The sequence below is a fragment of the Balaenoptera borealis genome (assembly GCF_965194805.1).
Source record: "Balaenoptera borealis genome assembly, chromosome: 2".
Classification (NCBI taxonomy): Eukaryota; Metazoa; Chordata; class Mammalia; order Artiodactyla; family Balaenopteridae; genus Balaenoptera; species Balaenoptera borealis.
Genome location: NC_138867.1, coordinates 32,301,247 through 32,320,325, shown reverse-complemented (window position 1 = coordinate 32,320,325; position 19,079 = coordinate 32,301,247).

Below are 19,079 nucleotides of genomic sequence, written 5' to 3'. Positions count from 1 at the left end.
AGCATAATAATTTGTCTGGAACTGGTTTGTTATTCTGATACAGTTACTGTAAATGCTTGCCTATCCAACATCCATCCTTCAGCAACTCTGAATCTTCAGGTACAACTCTTAGCCCATAATTAAAGTAAACATTTCAGAGAAAGTGTCAAATCAGAGCTTATGCTTATGCCTTCTGCATCATGATGGTTGGATTGACCACACCAACCAGCAAACAAACAAAACGAAAAACCACCAGAGTACTCTGATTGATTAATCCTGCCCATAAAAGCAATTTTGCTAACTTTTGCTTGTTAAATCCATGAAGCAGGGGATTAGTGGAGGGAGTTAGAGAAGAAAGAAGATTGGAGAGTAAAGGTAGTAACTGCAGAAGTGGCAGAGGTTAGAAAGGGCAGAAATGGTGAGAAGAAGCTGTGGGCATGGGTGGCAACAGAGAGGCCTTAATGAGTGAACAGAGATTGGTCAACTCTGCAGGCCACCTTCTCTGGAGCTCTTGAAAGCATACGATATCGCCTTCATGGACTGTTCGCAGGAGAGAAAAATTGCCACGCAGGCATAACCTTTCTTTGTTTTTTTTTAAATTGAAGTATAGTTGATTAACAATATTATATTAGTTTCAAGTGTACAGCATAGAGATTCAGTTTTTTTGCAGATAATACTCCATTAAAAGTTATTACAAGATAATGGCTATGATTCCATGTGCTATAGAGTATATCCTTGCTGCTTATCTATTTTATACATAGTAGTTCTTAATCCCATTCCCCTAATTTTCCCCTCCCCCTTTCCTTCTCCCCTTTGGTTACCATTGTGTAGTTTGTAAACTATATATATAGTTTGTTTTCTGTATCTGCAAGTCTGTTTCTGTTTTGCATATACATTCATTTGTATTATTTTTTTAGAGTCCACATGTAAGTGATATCATGCAGTAGAGGCATAACCTTTCTAAAGGCACATATTGTATATCTGTAAGATGTAGTAAATTTCTTTCAAGCTAATATGAATGAGAGCCATGCTTTTTTCTGTTGTTCAGTTGATGAGAAATACCAAGTAATACAAAGTTTAATATTTCACAAATAATTATATATACCATGCATTTTTGGTGAAAGAAAGCACCTGTAAATGTCTTCCTTTTTTGTAGAAATACTAACCATAAATAAAACAATTTTCTCTCCTGTTGGCTAAATGCAGTGTGCATAAATGGCAAACTTTTAAAGCCTATCTGCCTCAATATTTGTAGAATAAGACAGGGTATAAATAAATACAAATAATTAAAATCATGCTAAATGTAATTTGTATCCTTTGTAACTAGCGTCATAACTTTTGTAATTAGCCAGCCAAAATAAACATTTTTGTACTTAGCTTAATAACCTGGACTATACTGCCTTCCTTTTTTTCTCCCTTTTACTATGTGACATCTTTTAAAAAAATATATTAATGTGAAAAAATCGGTTTGTGTATGATTCACTTTTCTGTAATCCACTAAAACGTCATCAACTTTCAGTAACTAGAAAAAAAGTTAGTAATGTTTACCCTAATACTGTGGTTTTCAAAATGCTGTGTTCTGTGGAGCTGTGGTAGGCAGAATACTGCCCCTAGCCTACCAAAGATGTTCATGCCCTAATCCCAGACTTTGCAGATGTGATCAAATCTATAAACTTTAAGATGAGAAGATGATCCTGGGTTATCCCGGTAGGCCCAATATAATCATGTGAGTCCTTAAAATTGGAGAGAAAGTTCACAACAGGAGAAGGGTCAGAGAGACGTGATGTGAGAAGAACTCCACCCCCTGTTGCTGGCTTTGACAATGGAAGAAGTGAGCCATGAACCAAGGAATGCAGACAGCCACTAGAATTTGGGAGAAGAAAGGAAACAGATTCTCCCCTAGAGCCTCCAAAAAGGAATGCAGTTCTTCTGACATCTTGATTTTGACCTGTGCCAGACTTCTGACCTACAGAACTTTAAGATGATAAATTTGTGTTGCTTTAAGTCACTAAATTTGTGGTAATTTGTTATGGCAGCAATAGAAAACTAATGCTGTTTCTCAAACCCAGCTTGGAGAAGGGACTTCTGATCATGATGGAAAGGCCTGGGGAAGGCCACAGACCCACCCATGATCTTCCCATTTTCTGCTTGCATCTACTTGTCACTTCAACCACATGACTTCTTATCTGCTTCATAATGTTACTGGAATTCCATGTGAGATTTATTTTGGGGGAAAAAACCTACTGTTTAAAATTAACACAATATAAATACATATATTGGCTTGGCCAGAAGGTTCCTTCGGTTTTTAGGTAAAAATAAAAGACACATTTTTCATTTTCACTAAGAACTTTATTAAACAATGTATTCACCATTTCGTTCCACTACCTTCTGCCATTTTCAGGCAACGTCATAATTCCACCTTCCCAAAACTTTTTATCTTTTTGAGCAAAGAACTGTTCCAGGTGCCATTTACAGTCTTCCCGGGAATTGAAATATTTTCCATTAAGAGTATTTTGTAAAGACTGAAATAAATGGAAATTCGAAGGTGCAGTGTCTGGTGAATACAGCGGATGAATCAGAACTTCCCAGCCAACTGTAATAGTTTGGCCTGGTCAGCAAAGAAACATGCAGTCTTGCGTTATCCTGACAGAAGATTATGCGTTTTCTGTTGACTAATTCTGGACACTTTTCGTCGAGTGCTGCTTTTAGTTGGTGTAATTGGGAGCAGTACTTGTTGGAATTAATCGTTTGGTTTAACGGAAGGAGCTCATAATAGAGGACTCCCTTCCAATCCCACCATATACACAACATCACCTTCTTTGGATGAAGACCGGCCTTTGGTGTGGTTGGTGGTGGTTCATTTCACTTGCCCCACAATCTCTTCCGTTCCACATGATTGTACAGTGTCCACTTTTCATTGCCCGTCACAATTTGTTTTAAAAACGGAATGTTTTCGTTATGTTTAAGTAGAGAATCGCATGCGGAAATACGGTCAAGAAGGTTTTTTTCACTTAACGTATGTGAAACCCTCACATCAAAGCGATTAACATAACCAACGTGGTGCAAATGATTTTCAACAGTTGATTTGGATATTTTGAGTATGCGGCTATCTCCAGCATGGTATAACATTGATTGTTCTCAATTATTATCTCAATTTGATTGCTATCAACTTCAACTATTCTACCCGACCGTGGAGCATTGTCCAGTGAGAAATCTCCAGCACAAAACTTCACAAACCATTTCTGACACGTTCGATCGGTCATAGCACCTTCTCCATACACTGCACAAATCTTTTTTTGCATTTCAGTTGCGTTTTTACCTTTCTTGAAATAATAAAGCATAATATGCTGAAAATGTTGCTTTTTTTCTTCCATCTTCAATATTCAAGTGGCTACACAAAAATTCACCAATTTTGATAAGTTTTTTTTTTAAATGCACGCTGATATGACAGCTGTCACAATACAATCTAACAAAATTGTTTCGAATGAAGTTAAAGACACCTAAACACTGTTAGAGTCATCTTACGAAAAAAACTGAATGAATGTTTTTGCCAACCCAATATATGTATATACAATATCTATTCATACATGTATTTATCTTTAAACATTTTATTTAAACAAACATTATACAATTTAAAATAATAAGTACGTATTTTGTTTCCCTGCAAAAGTGGTTATGATTGGTAACAGGGGCTTAGACTTTAGCACTGTACTGACTTGGATTCAAATCACAGTTCTGACACCAGATATATAATTCTGAATCTCAATTTGTTCATACGCGAATTTTAAGTAATAGCAGTACCTATCATTTATTGAGCATTCTATGCACTCAGCACCGTCCTAAGCATGTTTTCTGAATTAATCATTTAACCCTCCCAAACTAAAACTAGTAATAAGGTGGTAGGTACTCTTATTATCACCATTTTACAGATGAGGAAACTGAAGAACAGAGGTTAAGTAAGTGGCAGAAACAAGCAATCTAGCCGTGAATCCTGAGATCTTAAACAACTATACTTTCCCTGGACTTTGCCTCCTCCTATGACATAACTAAACAGAAAAGAAGCAGCAACTGAGGCACTCAGGCCAACCACAAGGGTAAAATTTTCTTCACCTCACACATCTGAGCTGGAACCAGCGCTGGAGGGGCAATGGCCTTGACTCAGGAGATGGCAGAGCACTAAAATTGGCTGTCATCACCAGAAAGAGAAACTAGTCAGGGCTGAACACAATGAGGAATTAATGAGATGATCATAATGACTAACATGAACCTAATACTTACAATATGTCATGTACTGAACTAAATGCTATACATATATTATCTCATTTACTCCTTAAAACCTATGAGATAATTACTACTGTTTTCTCCTTTATACAGAGAAGGAAATTAAGCCTCAGAGAGATTAAGTACCTGGACTAAGGGTCAACCAGCTAGGAAGAAACAGAGCAAAGAATTTAACTGAGATTGCCTTACTCCAGAGACCGGGCTCTTGGCCAGTTCTTTACATTGTATTAGACTGGCAGAGTAGAAGCTTGCAAATCTATGAGCTCCTCATCCTCCCAACCCCACCCTGTGATTTGGGCAAATATGAATAAATGTGATGACTGAGCAAGGCCTGTGGAGTCTGAATCCCAGGAATCCTTAAAATATATCTCCTACTTGCTTGCTGGTGCAGGAACATAATGTAGGTAACTATTTAATCTGGTTTGATGGGCTCCTTTAAAATGCCTGAACTTAGCTAAGCGAAGTGCACCAAGATTTTTCCAAGCAGCATCACTCTGGAAACTTAACAATTGTCACCTTAGTACCAAACCACAAGCTTCTCTTGCTTGAATCTTGTGAGGAACCCTTGTGAAGTTGAGACTCGTCTCTGTTACTTACTTGCTGTGTGACCTAGTGCAAATCATTTGTATTTCTGAGAAAGTTACTTGCCCCATCTGAAAATGGGTGTATAAATACCTTATATAGAGTAGCATAAGGGTTAAAGTAAGATCATAAATTTGAAAATGCCTGGCATGTAGTAAATGCTCAATAAAATGAATTAAATGAAATAAAATGGCCTTCTTATTTCCAGCTTCGAACTGTTTCTCCAGCCTCTCTCTGCTTAAGTTCGGTCTGACCTGCAGTGATTGCTCCATCTCCCAACTTTTTTTCCCCTCTGGCAAATTCTGCAACCACATTCATAGGCAACATGGGGGAAGGCCTGGACTCAGGAATAGAACCTCCTGACTCCTCAGCGGGACTTAAGTCTTTAAAACCTAGTTCTGACATGTTTAATTATTGTATTGCCTTTAAAAAACATAATGTACTTCCATTATTTTTCCAACTGAAAATTTTTCTAAACTCAATGAGAAAAGTTGGAAAATTTCAGAAAGAAAAAACCCCACCATAATCCAGTGACCTCTAAATAAACATTATTAACTGTTGGAGGTATATATTTAAGTGTTTTTATTGACATACCTTGAGAAAGGGAGCCCGGTCTCTTTTAAAGATTTTATTCTGAATCAGAAATTCAGCCATAAAAAAGTTAAATCAGCTCAAATTAGCATTTGATATGGAGGACCTACTATGTGTGAGACATTTGACTAATAGTCTACAGAATTTAAAGTGAAATAATCAGTGTGTTACCTCAACAAAATGTAGAAAGGCAGACTGGAGCACACTATGAAAAGTTAGATGAAAAAACAAAGGGCTAGATGGTAATATATACAAAAGTAGGAGAAATTTCATATGGCAACTCACGAAAAAATTCCCAAATGAGTGATATCAATAGTGAGTACTATGAGTTCAAACTTGCCAGGATCTTTCAGGTAACAAGAGCAATTATGAAAAGATGAAGTTTCTGATAATAAAATGAGAATAACATAGGTCCTGTGTCAGGTTGGGGGTAATGTCTGAAGGCTTTTCCAAACTAGAATAAACAGGTTCAGACTTAGAATTTAGATGCCAGGGAATTCGTTGATTTGAAAAAGACTTGGAAAGAATTTTCTAGGCTAGAAATCATTTTTTCTATATTAATATTTCAATCTTATCCTCCTGGGTCACAAATAAACAGAAGGAGCTGAAGGAATCGTAGGGGATCTTGAAGGATAAAGACAACTTTTCCTTCACTTTATTGGATGTTTACTGAACACCTACTATGTGCCAGGCACCTAGAGAGCAAGGTGCCATGTATGTACACACATAGACTATGACCTGATCGTGCAGTACACGATCTATACAACTGTTTGTGATAACCCTGCAATAAAGATACAGCAGTGAACATGTTCCTGCTTTTGTGGAGTTTACAGTTGAGGGAAGAGTGGGGAAACTAACAATAAATATGTCAAAAATAAGGGTATTTCAGCCAGTGATAATTGTTCCGAAGAAAGTAAAATAGGGTAATGAGATAGAGAGTGATGGGAGCAATATCACAAGAAAAGCCTCTTTAAAGAGGTAACATTTGAGTCGAAACCTGAATGACAAGGAGTCAACCATACAAAGATTTGAGAGATGACTATTCCAGGTAGAGGAAAAAGGAAGGGCAAAGTTTCTGGATGGGAATAATTTTGCCATTCATTCCAGTATGTCAGTGACATAGTGAGTGAGGGGTGGGCAACAAGGCTGTAGCAGTAAGCAGGGACTAAATTATGTAAACTATGGTAAGAGGTCTAGATTTTATTTTAAAAGAAATATTAAATCTTTAGTAATATACGGTAAGAAAGAGTCAGGTGCTCTATGTTGGGGTGAAGATTTGGGTGAACAAAAATTCTAGCAGAAGGATGGATATAATAGTTTTGGGGGTTTTGTTTGTTTGTTTTGTTTTGTTTTGATTTTTGGCATTGAGCCAGCCTGGCTGGAGATCTTGGAACCAAGAACAAGCTGTGGACCAACTGCTATTCCCAGGTCACCGCATGAAAGCCTCAGGTTTGGTTACATTGACTAGTGATGTAGTAGTCTAAAAGATTGGTGACAAAGGTATCTATACAACAAGGAGATAAGACTACACACCCATTAGAATGGTCAACATCCAGAACATTAATAATGTCAAGTCCTGGCAAGATGTGGAGCAATAGGAACTCTCATTCATTGCTCTGGATCTATGACTCTGTTCCTATATTGTTATGTTGGTTCATTTGTTTTGTCTTTTGATTCCATATATAAGTGAAGCTGTACAGTATTTGTCTTTCTCTCTCTGACTTATTTCACCTAGCATAATACTTTCTAGGTCCATCTGTGTTGTTGCAAATGGCAAACTTTCATTCTTTCTCATGGCTGAATATTATTCCATTGTAAACAAATATACTACACCTTCTTCATTTATTCAACAAATGAGAGTTCATTCAGTGGGGATGAAAAATGGTACAGCCACTTTGGAAGACAGTTTGGTGGTTGCTTACAAAACTAAACATATACTTATATGATCCAGCAATCACGCTCCTTGGTATTTACCCAAAGGAGCTGAATATTTATGTCCACACAAAAACTCGCACATGGAGTTTAGAAAAGATTTATTCATAATGGCCAACACTTGGAAGCAACCAAGATGTCCTTCAGTAGATAAATGGATAAGTTAACTGTGGTACATACAAACAATAGAATATTACTCAGCACTAAAAACAAAGGAGCTCTCAAACCCTGAGAAGACATAGAGGAAACTTAAATACCTGTTGCTAAGTGAAAGAAGTCAGCCTGAAAAGGCTATACACTGTATGATTCCAACTATATGACATTCTGGGAAAGGTAAAACTATAAAGACAGTAAAAAGATCAGTGGCTGGCAAAGGTTGGTGGGGAAGGAAGGAATGAATAGGCAGAGCACAAAGGATTTGGGGGGCAATGAAACTACTCTCTATGATACTATAGTGGTGGATGCGTGCCATTATAAATTTGTCCAATCCACAGAATGTACAACATCAAGAGTGAACCCTAATATAAACTATGGAAGTGGAGGATTATGATGTGTCAATGTAGGCACATCATTTGTAACAAATGCACCCCTCTGGTGTGGGATGTTGATAATGAGGGAGGCTATGCATGTGTGCGGGCAGGGTGTATATGGGAAATTTCTGTACCTTCTGTTCCATATTGCTGTGAATCTAAAACTGCTCTAAAAAAATAAAGCCTATCAAATACCAATAAATATATCTTATTATACTTCAGTGTTTATATTTCTTTTAATTTTGCTTTAAATTTTCTTTTTTAAATTTTATAAACATTTCTTATTATCTCAGCTCTTCTATCATTCTAGTAACCATAATCAGGTATAGTTTTCACTAGCATTCTCTATTTCTCTAACTTCCCTTTCTGTGTGTGAAGACCTAAAGCGACCCTCCAGCTTTGCCACAGGGCAAAACCTCCTTCCTTAGTTCATCAGGAAGTGTAGAAGAGTGTGGACTGCATGCTTGCCAGCAGGGTGACTCTAGGGTTCTGACTTTTGGACTAACAGAAATACAATATGAGATACATATGTTACTTTAAATTTTTCTAGTAGTCACACTAAAAAAGTAAAAAAAACTAAAACAAAAACCAAAAAACCCAAAACAGGTGTAATGAGTTTTAACTATATTTTATCTAACCCAATATAACTAAAATATTCAATACTATCATTTCAACAAGTAATTAAAATAAAAAATTATTAATGAGACATTTTACATTCTTTTTCATAACACGTTCTAACTCCAGTGTATGTTTTAGGTTTATAGCCCATTTCAATTCAGACCAGACACATTTAAATGTGTCTAGAGGCTACCATGTTGGATAGGGCAGTTCTAGATCTTACTTCCATTGACTTTTGAGACTTGGTGATTCCAGTCTACTTTGTTCTGTGGTGACGGGGCCTCTTGTCTTGGCTCTGACGTGACTTCCTGTTTCTAGATTTCTGTTCACCTTGAACCTTAAACTCCTGAATTGCTGATACCAGAAATGGCTCCTTTGCCTGACTCTCTTACTACCTGCTTCCTGGGACTAACATTGCCCTGCTGCTACCTACTAGATGCGACATGAGTAATTACCTAGACTTTTCTGCATTAGAAGAGAGTTCTATTTTATAGAAGTATCATTGAATGGAAAAACATGCTGAATTCTCTGTGGCTCACTTAAATTAATCTGTGGGGAGATTAACTACTTAGAACATAAAACTATTATCTGGTTATCACATCCACCTGGGGCTGCTTACTGCTTGCTGGCATAGTAGACTGAGGAAAACCATTTTTTTAAAAAATTTATTTATTTTATTTATTTTATTTTTATTTTTTTTTGGCTGTGTTGGGTCTTCGTTTCTGCGCGAGGGCTTTCTCCAGTTGCGGCAAGCGGGGGCCACCCTTCATCGCGGTGCGCGGGCCCCTCACCGTTGCGGCCCCTCCCGCTGCGGAGCACAGGCTCCAGACCCGCAGGCTCAGTAGTTGCGGCTCACGGGCCCAGCTGCTCCGCGGCACGCGGGATCTTCCCAGACCAGGGCTCGAACCCGTGTCCCCCGCATTGGCAGGCAGACCCCCAACCACTGCGCCACCAGGGAAACCCCGGAAAACCATTTGTGAATATCAGAAGCTGACTATTACCTTGGTCTTTCTCTTTGAATTTTTTCTGTGAAAATTCCTAATCTTTACTCCAGGCCAATGGATGATTCAAACTTTCAGGTAAATTAGGGCCAATGTCATGTGCTCAGAAAGGCAGAAAAAACCAAAAACAAAAACAACACAATAATTTCCAAAATATACCTAACTCGACCCTTCCCGGTTAAGTTGGAAATCTCAATAGTCTTTTACTCTGCTATTTTACCTTTGAAGGAAAAACTCTGTGGTTGCAACTGTATGCTCATAGGTGAAATTCAACTCTGAAAATGTGTTTTGTTGGCTCACACAGTGTTTAAAATTCTTTTGAGCCACTGTTTAGAAATTAGGAGCTTTCACATAAACATTCAGTTTTCTAGCTTCTCTTAAAATTTTTGAAGACTCATCCACATTGAGCCATCTTCTCACATGGTACCTTTTGGCTGGGCTACATTTGAGAGGCTCTATGCTCTTTCTATGTTGATATGGTCAACTACCCCTGGCTCATTTCTTCTATATAGTAGGTAGATCTGTCCTCATCTGGGCTCTTGTGTTGGCAACCTCCATAACTCATCACACCTGTTTGCCCTTTATCTTCCACTATTCTCTAGGGTCCAGGCTGTCTTCTGTTTTTTTTTTTTAATTAATTAATTAATTTGTTTATTTATGGCTGCGTTGGGTCTTCGTTGCTGTGTGCGGGCTTTCTCTAGTTGCAGCAAGCGGGGGCTACTCTTCGTTGTTGTGCTCGGGCTTCTCATTATGGTGGCTTTTCTTGTTGTGGAGCTCAGACTCTAGGCGTGCGGGCTTCAGTAGTTGTGGCACACGGGCTCAGTAGTTGTGGCTCGCAGGCTCTAGAGCGCAGGCTCGGTAGTTGTGACACACGGGCTTAGTTGCTCCACAGCATGTGAGATCTTCCCAGACCAGGGATCGAACCCATGTCCCCTGCATTGGCAGGTGGATTCTCAACCACTACGCCACCAGGGAAGTCCCCGTCTTCTGTTTTTGAGAGGCCTTCTTTTTAGCTCCTGAGTCTTCTGAAGATCCAGGGGGTGCAGAACAATGGCGATAAACTGGTGAAGTCATTCGGGTATCTAAGTCTCAGGTGCAACTCAACCAAATTCCTTGATTGCCATGTGTTTTAGGGGACTTTTTGGCCAATGATCTGGGGAAATTCCTTTTCCTTGCTAGGTCCCTGGAAATAATTGGTCATTTTGTAAACTAGTGAGTGTAAGTTTTAGATGTCAGACATAATTATTTTTCAGCAAAATCTCTTTATTGTCTGCTCAATGTAATATTAATGAATAATGCAATATTACTCATACTAGTTACTCAACCCTCTGGTGGTGAAGTCTCTGTTCTTAAGCGTTGAACTATTTTAAAACGCCAGAAATTAGACATCCCCTGCTCTCTATCCCACCCCAACCACTTATCTTAGGGGAGGCAGAAAGAAAAGAGATTTGTCTAGGTAGAAAGCCATATCCACAAACTGGCTGTTGCCTCCTTCCTAACAATCTTTGTTTAATAGTTTTACTTTCTCATGTGGAGCACTGAAAGGCAGCTTCTATCAGAGATGACCCAATGTAAGTTAAAAAAAAAAATTAGTGTTCTATGTTATTTCCTTGTTATCGTTTATATAAATAACTTCATTAGAAGGGGGAAAACTTACTGTGCTGTACTTTCCTGATGAAAAGTTTAGAAGTTCATATGTTCACTGGCAAGGAACTTGGCAAATGGCCAAGAAAACCCCCAGCTGGCCCAATTCAGGATTATTTAAGGGTCTCAGGCATCCCATCTCAAAGTCTCCTTTACCTCTAACCTAACTCTATTCAAAATAAGTCACCTTAAAAACAAAAACAAAACAAAACAAAACAAAAATAAGTCACCTTAAGCCTGTGGTTCTCAATCTTTAATGGGATTTTTAAAATACATATTCCTGGGTCCCACCTTTAGAGACTTCAGTTTCACCAGTTCTAGGATGGGACTGAGTACTCTGTTTTAACGAGCCCTGCAGGTGATGCTGATGCAGATGATCTGTGTATACACATTGAAAAATCACTGCATAAGGGAATCCAGCATCTTGATTTTAAAAATCATACTAAGGTTATAACTATCAAATATTCCTTTCTGAAAACACATTCTAATGTTGGTGGTGGGGTTTGGGAGGAGACTGAATACTTTAAAACTTGGCATATAACAATGGTAGGGGAAGGGTACTTAAAATGGGGACTTTGCATGTACTTAATTCTTTATAATTTCATAAAGCTTCCTTTCTAGTAACAAGATCTTGTTAGAAAAGAGAATAGGTGCACAGCATAAGAGAGGAAAAAGAATGGGAGATGAAAACATTTCTCCTCAAAGGGGGTGTCATTAAAATGCTTTAGATAATGCTTGAAGTTAGGAGGAACAGGTAAGGTGTCATCTTTTAATTTTCAAAAAATCAGTTTAGAAGATTTCTGCTGCAAGTAACAGATTACCCAGCCATTAAATCTATAATCCATAATCCATAGACATTCAATTATCTCATAAAACAAGGAACCTGTCAGTAGGGGGTTCCAGATGTGAAGCTCAATGATCCAGGCTCACTCCTCTCTGTCATCCTCAGAATGCTGGCCTATTGTTCCAGACTTATCACCTCATGGTCGCAAGATGGCTGCATCTTCAAACTTTCAAGGAAGAAGAAAAGGATCATCTTTCTTTGAGCAAAATTCTTCCCCAAAGTGCACCCAACAGATTTCCCCTCATCTCATTGTTCAGAACTAGCCAGAACTGACTCATATAAAACATTAACAAAGGAGAATGTGTTTACACTCTTGGTTTATGCCGATTATGGTCTACGTCCTGGCCTGGAAGGAGAGTCCACCTTCTATGAAAATGCTGCTAGAAAAAACTCAAGGTCTCTTAAATTGATATATAAACTATAAAGAATTGGTGAAATAACAATAGATAGGCAACTAATCATATGTGCCTTGATTTTTAATTAGCCTTAGGGTTTTAGTGGTTGCAGAATCCTAGGAATGCATTGAGAATGGGGTAGTAGAGTGGGAGGGAGGGATTATGGTCAGAATTGCCTCTGAGGATGGTGGGAGGGTGGAGTGGGATGGGAGTGGGTACGTAGCAGATGACCTGGAGAAACAGTTGGCTTTCTTTTTTGATATTTTGATCAGTCATGCCTTGGTTGAGGATGCCTTGGTAAGAACTAGAAGTGTTTGTAAAGCTTGTATTGCCACAAAGAATAATAAAATAAAAGTGACAGCAAACTTGCAACTCTTCTGTAAGCTAATAATCTTTGGTTATGTTCAAACCCTATCTGTAAGATTGCTTATTGCAATAATTTAGTATCTTACCACCTTCTGCTTGAATATAAAACAAAGTATTGTTTCAGCTTCTTACAACTCCCATGAAAAACTATGGTAAATACAACTGTATAGTGTTTGCTTTTATCTTCAGCTCTGGAGATCACACGAGGCATTTAGACATGTTGGGGAAAAAATGTCAGCCATATATGTAATGCATTTGTTTATTTTATGCTTTGCCTTGTTCCAAAAATACTTGAAGTGACTTAAAAGAATGCACCTAATACAGATAATAATAAGTAGAAATGTCAGCCTATCACCAAAGTAGGAGAAGGTTACTATTTTTAAATTATATATAATGTAAAATGATAAAAAATGCATTTAATCTTTAAAAAATGAATTTAGTCTAACTAATGTTAGACTTTCAAGGATTACTATTTCAAAATTAAAATGTAAATTGTAGTTGGGAAGTCTTTGCTTTCAACTTTGTTCTCATTAGAGTTGTTTTAAACAAAGGAATTTATTTCTTTTGTAACAATTTCAGAATAATAAACGTGAACATTAATATTCATGTCAATATACTTAATGGTTATTGGAATTTTTACTTTATAAAAATTGAATTTCTATTTCAGAAATAGTATATTTAATAACTATTGACATTTTAAACACTTAAAGTCTCTATTGATATGAACAATATTGAAAAAATAGGCATTGGTTTATCTGACATTGTAATATCTTAAAAGATATATTTTAACATTTTATGAGGAAGTTAAACTTCACTTAAGTAAATTGGAAATTACTATTGCATCAAAATGGTGCAATGCAATACGCTTTAACTTTAATAACTGTTTTAACAATATCTTGAAATATATTGAAACAATATTTTTGAAATATGAAAGAAACAGACAACACTGTGTAATATAGTCATTTTAAACTAAAACCTTGCCTTTGGAAAATAAATCCAGGAAAATGGCCCAGTAATAGGGATTCTCTTGAAATTTTTTTCAATTAAACAGCAGTAAAGATTTTAATCTCCTTTCCCTCAGGAATGAAAAACATGCCATCTGTGTTAATGGTTTTAAAATTTTAAGGTTAAGCATTTTGAAATGGTTAGAATATCAAATTCTTAATACTGGACTTTAGAAAGAAAAACAAGCTAAATCTAAATTACAGTGTTTTAATGTGTATATGTATATGAGTCTGTGTGTGTGTGTGTGAGAGAGAGAGAGAGAGATCTGAGAAACTTTTCATAATCATTTGAAATATGACTTTGAAGAACTGAAAAGTGAATTAATTGAAATAACTATCTGATTAATTCTCATTTATTCAAGAGCTTTTAAAATTATTTAGGCTAATGACTGACAAAACCAAAGCACATAAATCAAATAGCATAAAAAGTTAACCTATGGAGGTTGAGTTAAAAAAAGAGCATTCTAATCAAGTCTGGGCAAATGGTTAGATTAAGCACTGACTCTTGAGAGTTAAATGTTAATGAGAAATGCACTAAAGTGTCTGTATACTTTTTTCTTCAAAATTTACTGTGCATCATATTTATCATTTTACTTAGTAATGCTATTGAAAAATAAGTATGTTATAAGAAGTTATATTTTGGAAAAGGAGAAAAAGGGATTGGAAAATTCACTATCTAACGTGGTTCTTGGGTAAATATACCTAGGGTAAAAATACCATGTGACTGATACATAGTAGGCGCTCAATAAATACTTATTGGAAATGAATGAATATGATGGGTTAATTTGGACAGCAGAGCTATGTGCAGATTCAGTTCTTCTTATTTATGAATAAACTCCTTGAACATTATTAATTATAGTAATATCACTATTACCGAAGGGCAACCACTTTATCACAGTTATTTGACAATGCCATACTTTAAGGAAATGAAGAGAAACACTTGGGAAACAGAAAGAGATATTATACAATTGTTGAAGAGGGATTTGCCCAGAATGTCAGAAGTGATAGTTATTATTCTTCTATCTAATAATGTTTGGCATGGTTGAATCATGTGTATTGCAAAGGCTAGTAATACAAAGAGTATTGTAATCATGTTAATCTTATTTCAAAGTTCATCTGATATATATGTGATAATAGTCATAATTGTACTATGCTACCTGATCTTTAGGCAACAATAGTGACATAGGGATCACAAAAATGGATATATGAATTATTATCCATCCTACAAGATTGGGCTAGGGTTAGCGGAGGTGGATCAAGGGAATGGGAGGTGGTGGAGAGGAAGGAGGGTGGGGCAGTGATGGGAGACTGAATGGTTCAGGAAGTTACTTAATATCTAACTTTCTCAAGAAAAGGAACTGGGAAGTCACAAAACTTCCCCTCCTCCACACCTAGGGTTGTGTTTACTTAAAGGAGAAATCTGTTTGATAAAATTAAGCGTTGTTCAGCTGCTCTCAAATTTCCAAATCCAAGAAGGAGAGAGAAAGAGATCCCATGGGTGTAAAGGACAGAAGAGTAGCTTTGGGAAATGCACTGAAATATCTGCAGGTGTAAACATGCTAACACCTCTGAGAGATCGAAAAGGAAGTTTTCATTCATTCACGTTTCATTCATTCCTTCAGTGAGCATTTATTGAGCACCTAGTATTTTCTCCAAGCCACTGTATAGATATAATGCAATTCCAAGGACACTGAATCTAATCTCTGTTGTCAGAGGCCAAGAGGGCACTCTGTGTTTGCCGTAAGACTATCCCTTCCTAAATGTCTTTGCTTTCATCTGTACGGAAAAGAGGAAGCCCTAAAAACATTACTCCCTAATCACAGCTTTACCACCAATATCTGCTGTGAACCCACAAAAATTAATTTCATATTAAAACTGCAAGTAGCCCCGGACTCCCCTTCCTAATCATTTCCCACTTGAATTCATACACTGCTCACACCCTCTATTTAATTCCTTTCTCCCACTTCTCCCTGACTTCTGAAACCTTTAACACTATGTCTTTTGGAACTTATGGATCCCTCATCAACAAATTGTTCTATATCCTCAACCTTCTCTGAAGGTTCCCCTCACTTCCTTGCTCTAATTGAAACCTGACTCTCTCCTGAGTCTACTTCTACACTATCAAGTGATAAGATGTTTTTTCTCCCATAGGATTGGGGTTAGGGTGGGGGGAGTATGTGGCCTATTTTTATCACCACTTTTAGAGCATTCTCACTCTCCCTCTTCCCTAAAAAATACTCAGATGTGAGTCTCATGTCATCAGACTATCCCCACTACCTCCCTTATTGCTTCCATCTTCTGGCCCCCTGGGTCACAGCTCATCATTTCTTAGTTTTATCTCCTGACCCGCTGTACACTATTCCTACCTTAATTCTTGGTAATGTCAATAAACACGTGGGTGATCCTTCCAACACTCTGGTCACTTAGTTCCTTCACATCTCTCTTCCAATAATCTTGACCCTACCTTAGCTCCTCATCCCATAATTATATCCTAGACTTTCTCATTACCAATAATTGCAATGGCTTCATAATCTCAATTTGCTGCATACTATTCTCTGACAACCACCTTTCTAACTCATGTCTCTGTACAGTAACTCTAACAAGCTTTGGATCTAACCAGAACCTCAGTCCATTGATCCTATATAATCACTATGTAAATCACTATATAGGCACTATAATCACTTACTTTCGTTCATCCTCAAATCCCTTGCCCTTCTCTCTTACCTCATCACACTGCCATAGCGAAACCACAACCCTGATTAATCTAGCCATTGCTGCTGTGTGCCTGCAACCCCACAACTGAACAGAGCTAGGAAACAACACACAACTGTGCTTTTGGTCTCAATTGAAATTCATGATCATTAACCTCATTGGGCCCTTAATGATTTTTGAGAATCGTCCTGTATTCTCCTAGTGCATTCACTTTACCACTCTCTTAGGTGAAAATTCATACCTTCTCTTTTCTCCTCAAACCTCCAACATCTCCTCTCATATCTTCATGCAAGTGAAGTGTAATTTTTCAATGAACAAAACAGCCTCTTTTTAAAGGCCAATCTCATCTTCTCTTGCCTATTAAAGTACATCTCCAGCAACTCTTCTCTCTCCTACATTATCATTTTTTCCCTCTTCATGGTCATTCCCATTAGCATGCAAACACTCTATTTGTTCTTGCATTTTTACTTTAATGGAAACATTTATTGAGCATCTACTTGTGCTGGAGGCATGAAAAAGAAGAAGAATCATTGCCTTTTACCTCTACAAGTCAGAGGTAGCGCTTACCCGAGAAAGATTTTAGGATTAAAGACTGTAGATGTAACGAGTTAGCGTACTTTAATATCACCTGTGAATTTCCATAATACCAGCTTCCTATTGACCAGGTAATATCTATAATAGAGGTCATTTTGCTCAGAGTAGAAGATTTTTGTGAGGCTTTGCACACTTTCTGTCACTAGAGATGATAATTGAACTTAATTGTGAATTCTCATGCATAGTACCTGGCTATTTTCCTTGCAAACAACAAAGATGACTCTGCTCCTTAAATTAAGGTTAGGGTAAGAATAATTGCCACAATTTATTAAATGTAAATAAATTTACTGAATGCCAGACTCTTGGCCCCAAGTTTTTGTACATCTGTTCATTTAATCCTCACTGCAATCTCGTGAGGCAAAGGGTGATCCCTTAACTCAAAGGTGGATAACTGAAAAACAAATAATTTTTTACATGTAATAAAGACCCTCCCCATGGGTTTTATAAAATTTTTATTTTAATTGGAATAACATACAAATTCTGGTTTGAATAGTCAAAGACAAAAAAAAGCATGCACGCAGATGGTCTGAACTAAATAAATCATGTGCACTTGAGAATGAATGCTGTCTTATGAAAGAGAACACGTCAGTAGCTACAGTGGACTTATTGTGTGAGTGGTTTCTGCATGACACCAGAAACCCTGGGCAATGACAGGACAATTTAGCCAACAGACAACTGGTACCATTAGGGGACATGCGGGCAGGAGGGCATGGGTGAGAAAGGAGGAGGGAACACCCAGTTATTGTTAGATAAGGTATACTTTTAAAATTAGATAGTTTAGCTTTTTTACTCTCAATTTTATACTTTGAAAAATTTTAAACCTATAGAAAAGTTGAACTAGTACAATGAACAACCATATATTACTTATATAGGTTCAAAAATCAACATTTTGCCATATTTGCTTCTCTATATATTTTTTCCTTTTCTTTTGGCCGCGCAGCTTGCAGGGATCTTAGTTCCCCGACCAGAGATTGAACCCACACCCTTGGCAGTGAAAACCAAGTCCTAACCACTGGACCACCAGGGAATTCCCTTACTTATTTTAAAAGTTAGTTGCAGATGTCCTGATGCTTCAGCATATATCTCTCAAGAACAAGGACACTCTACAAGCCTATTTATCACACTTAACCAAATTTGACATGAATCCATTATTATTCTCTAATATGCAGTCTATTTTCAAATCATTCCTACTGTCCCAATGTCCTAATAATATCCAATATAAATCAGGTTTAACTCTGCTTTAGAAACTGATCATAGATACTACATTGCATTTGGTTGTCAAGTCTCTTTAATGTCCCTTAGTCTAGAACACTCCCCCAATATTTTGGTCCTTCATGACATTGATCTCATAGAAGAGTCCAGGCCAATTGTTTGGTAGACTGTTCCTCAGTTTGGATTAATATGATTTTTTTCTCTTATGATAAGATTCACATAAAACGTTTTTGGTGGGAGTACCACAAAGATGATGTTAAGATTAATTTGAACACATTTTCTTAATAAATGTATTACCATAACTATGTTTCATTTCAGTAATTTACATGTACATTAAAATTTTTTTTTTGCTTATAATGCAATTTTACTCAAAGCTGTTAAACGTGAGATGAGGGGCTTCCCTGGTGGTCCAGTGGTTAAGACTTCGCCTTCCAATGCAGGGGGTGTGGGGTCGATCCCTGGTCAGGGAGCTAAGATCCCACATGCCTTGGGGCCAAAAAAACAAAACATAAAACAGAAGTAATACTGTAACAAATTCAATAGAGGCTTTAAAAAAAATGGTCCACATCAAAAAATCTTAAAAAAAAAAATGAGATGAAATGTGGTCTGTAATAGTTGTCATGAATAAGAAATCCTTTGCAGATTAGCAGATTATATATTTTCATAGAAAATTTTTAAAATTAAGAATGATGCAAGCTAAAATGTGTGGATGTAATTGGTTTAAAATATTTATGTATTTACCGTGTACAAGACTAACAAGTGCACTATATTATTTTTGTCTTGGTGATAATGAA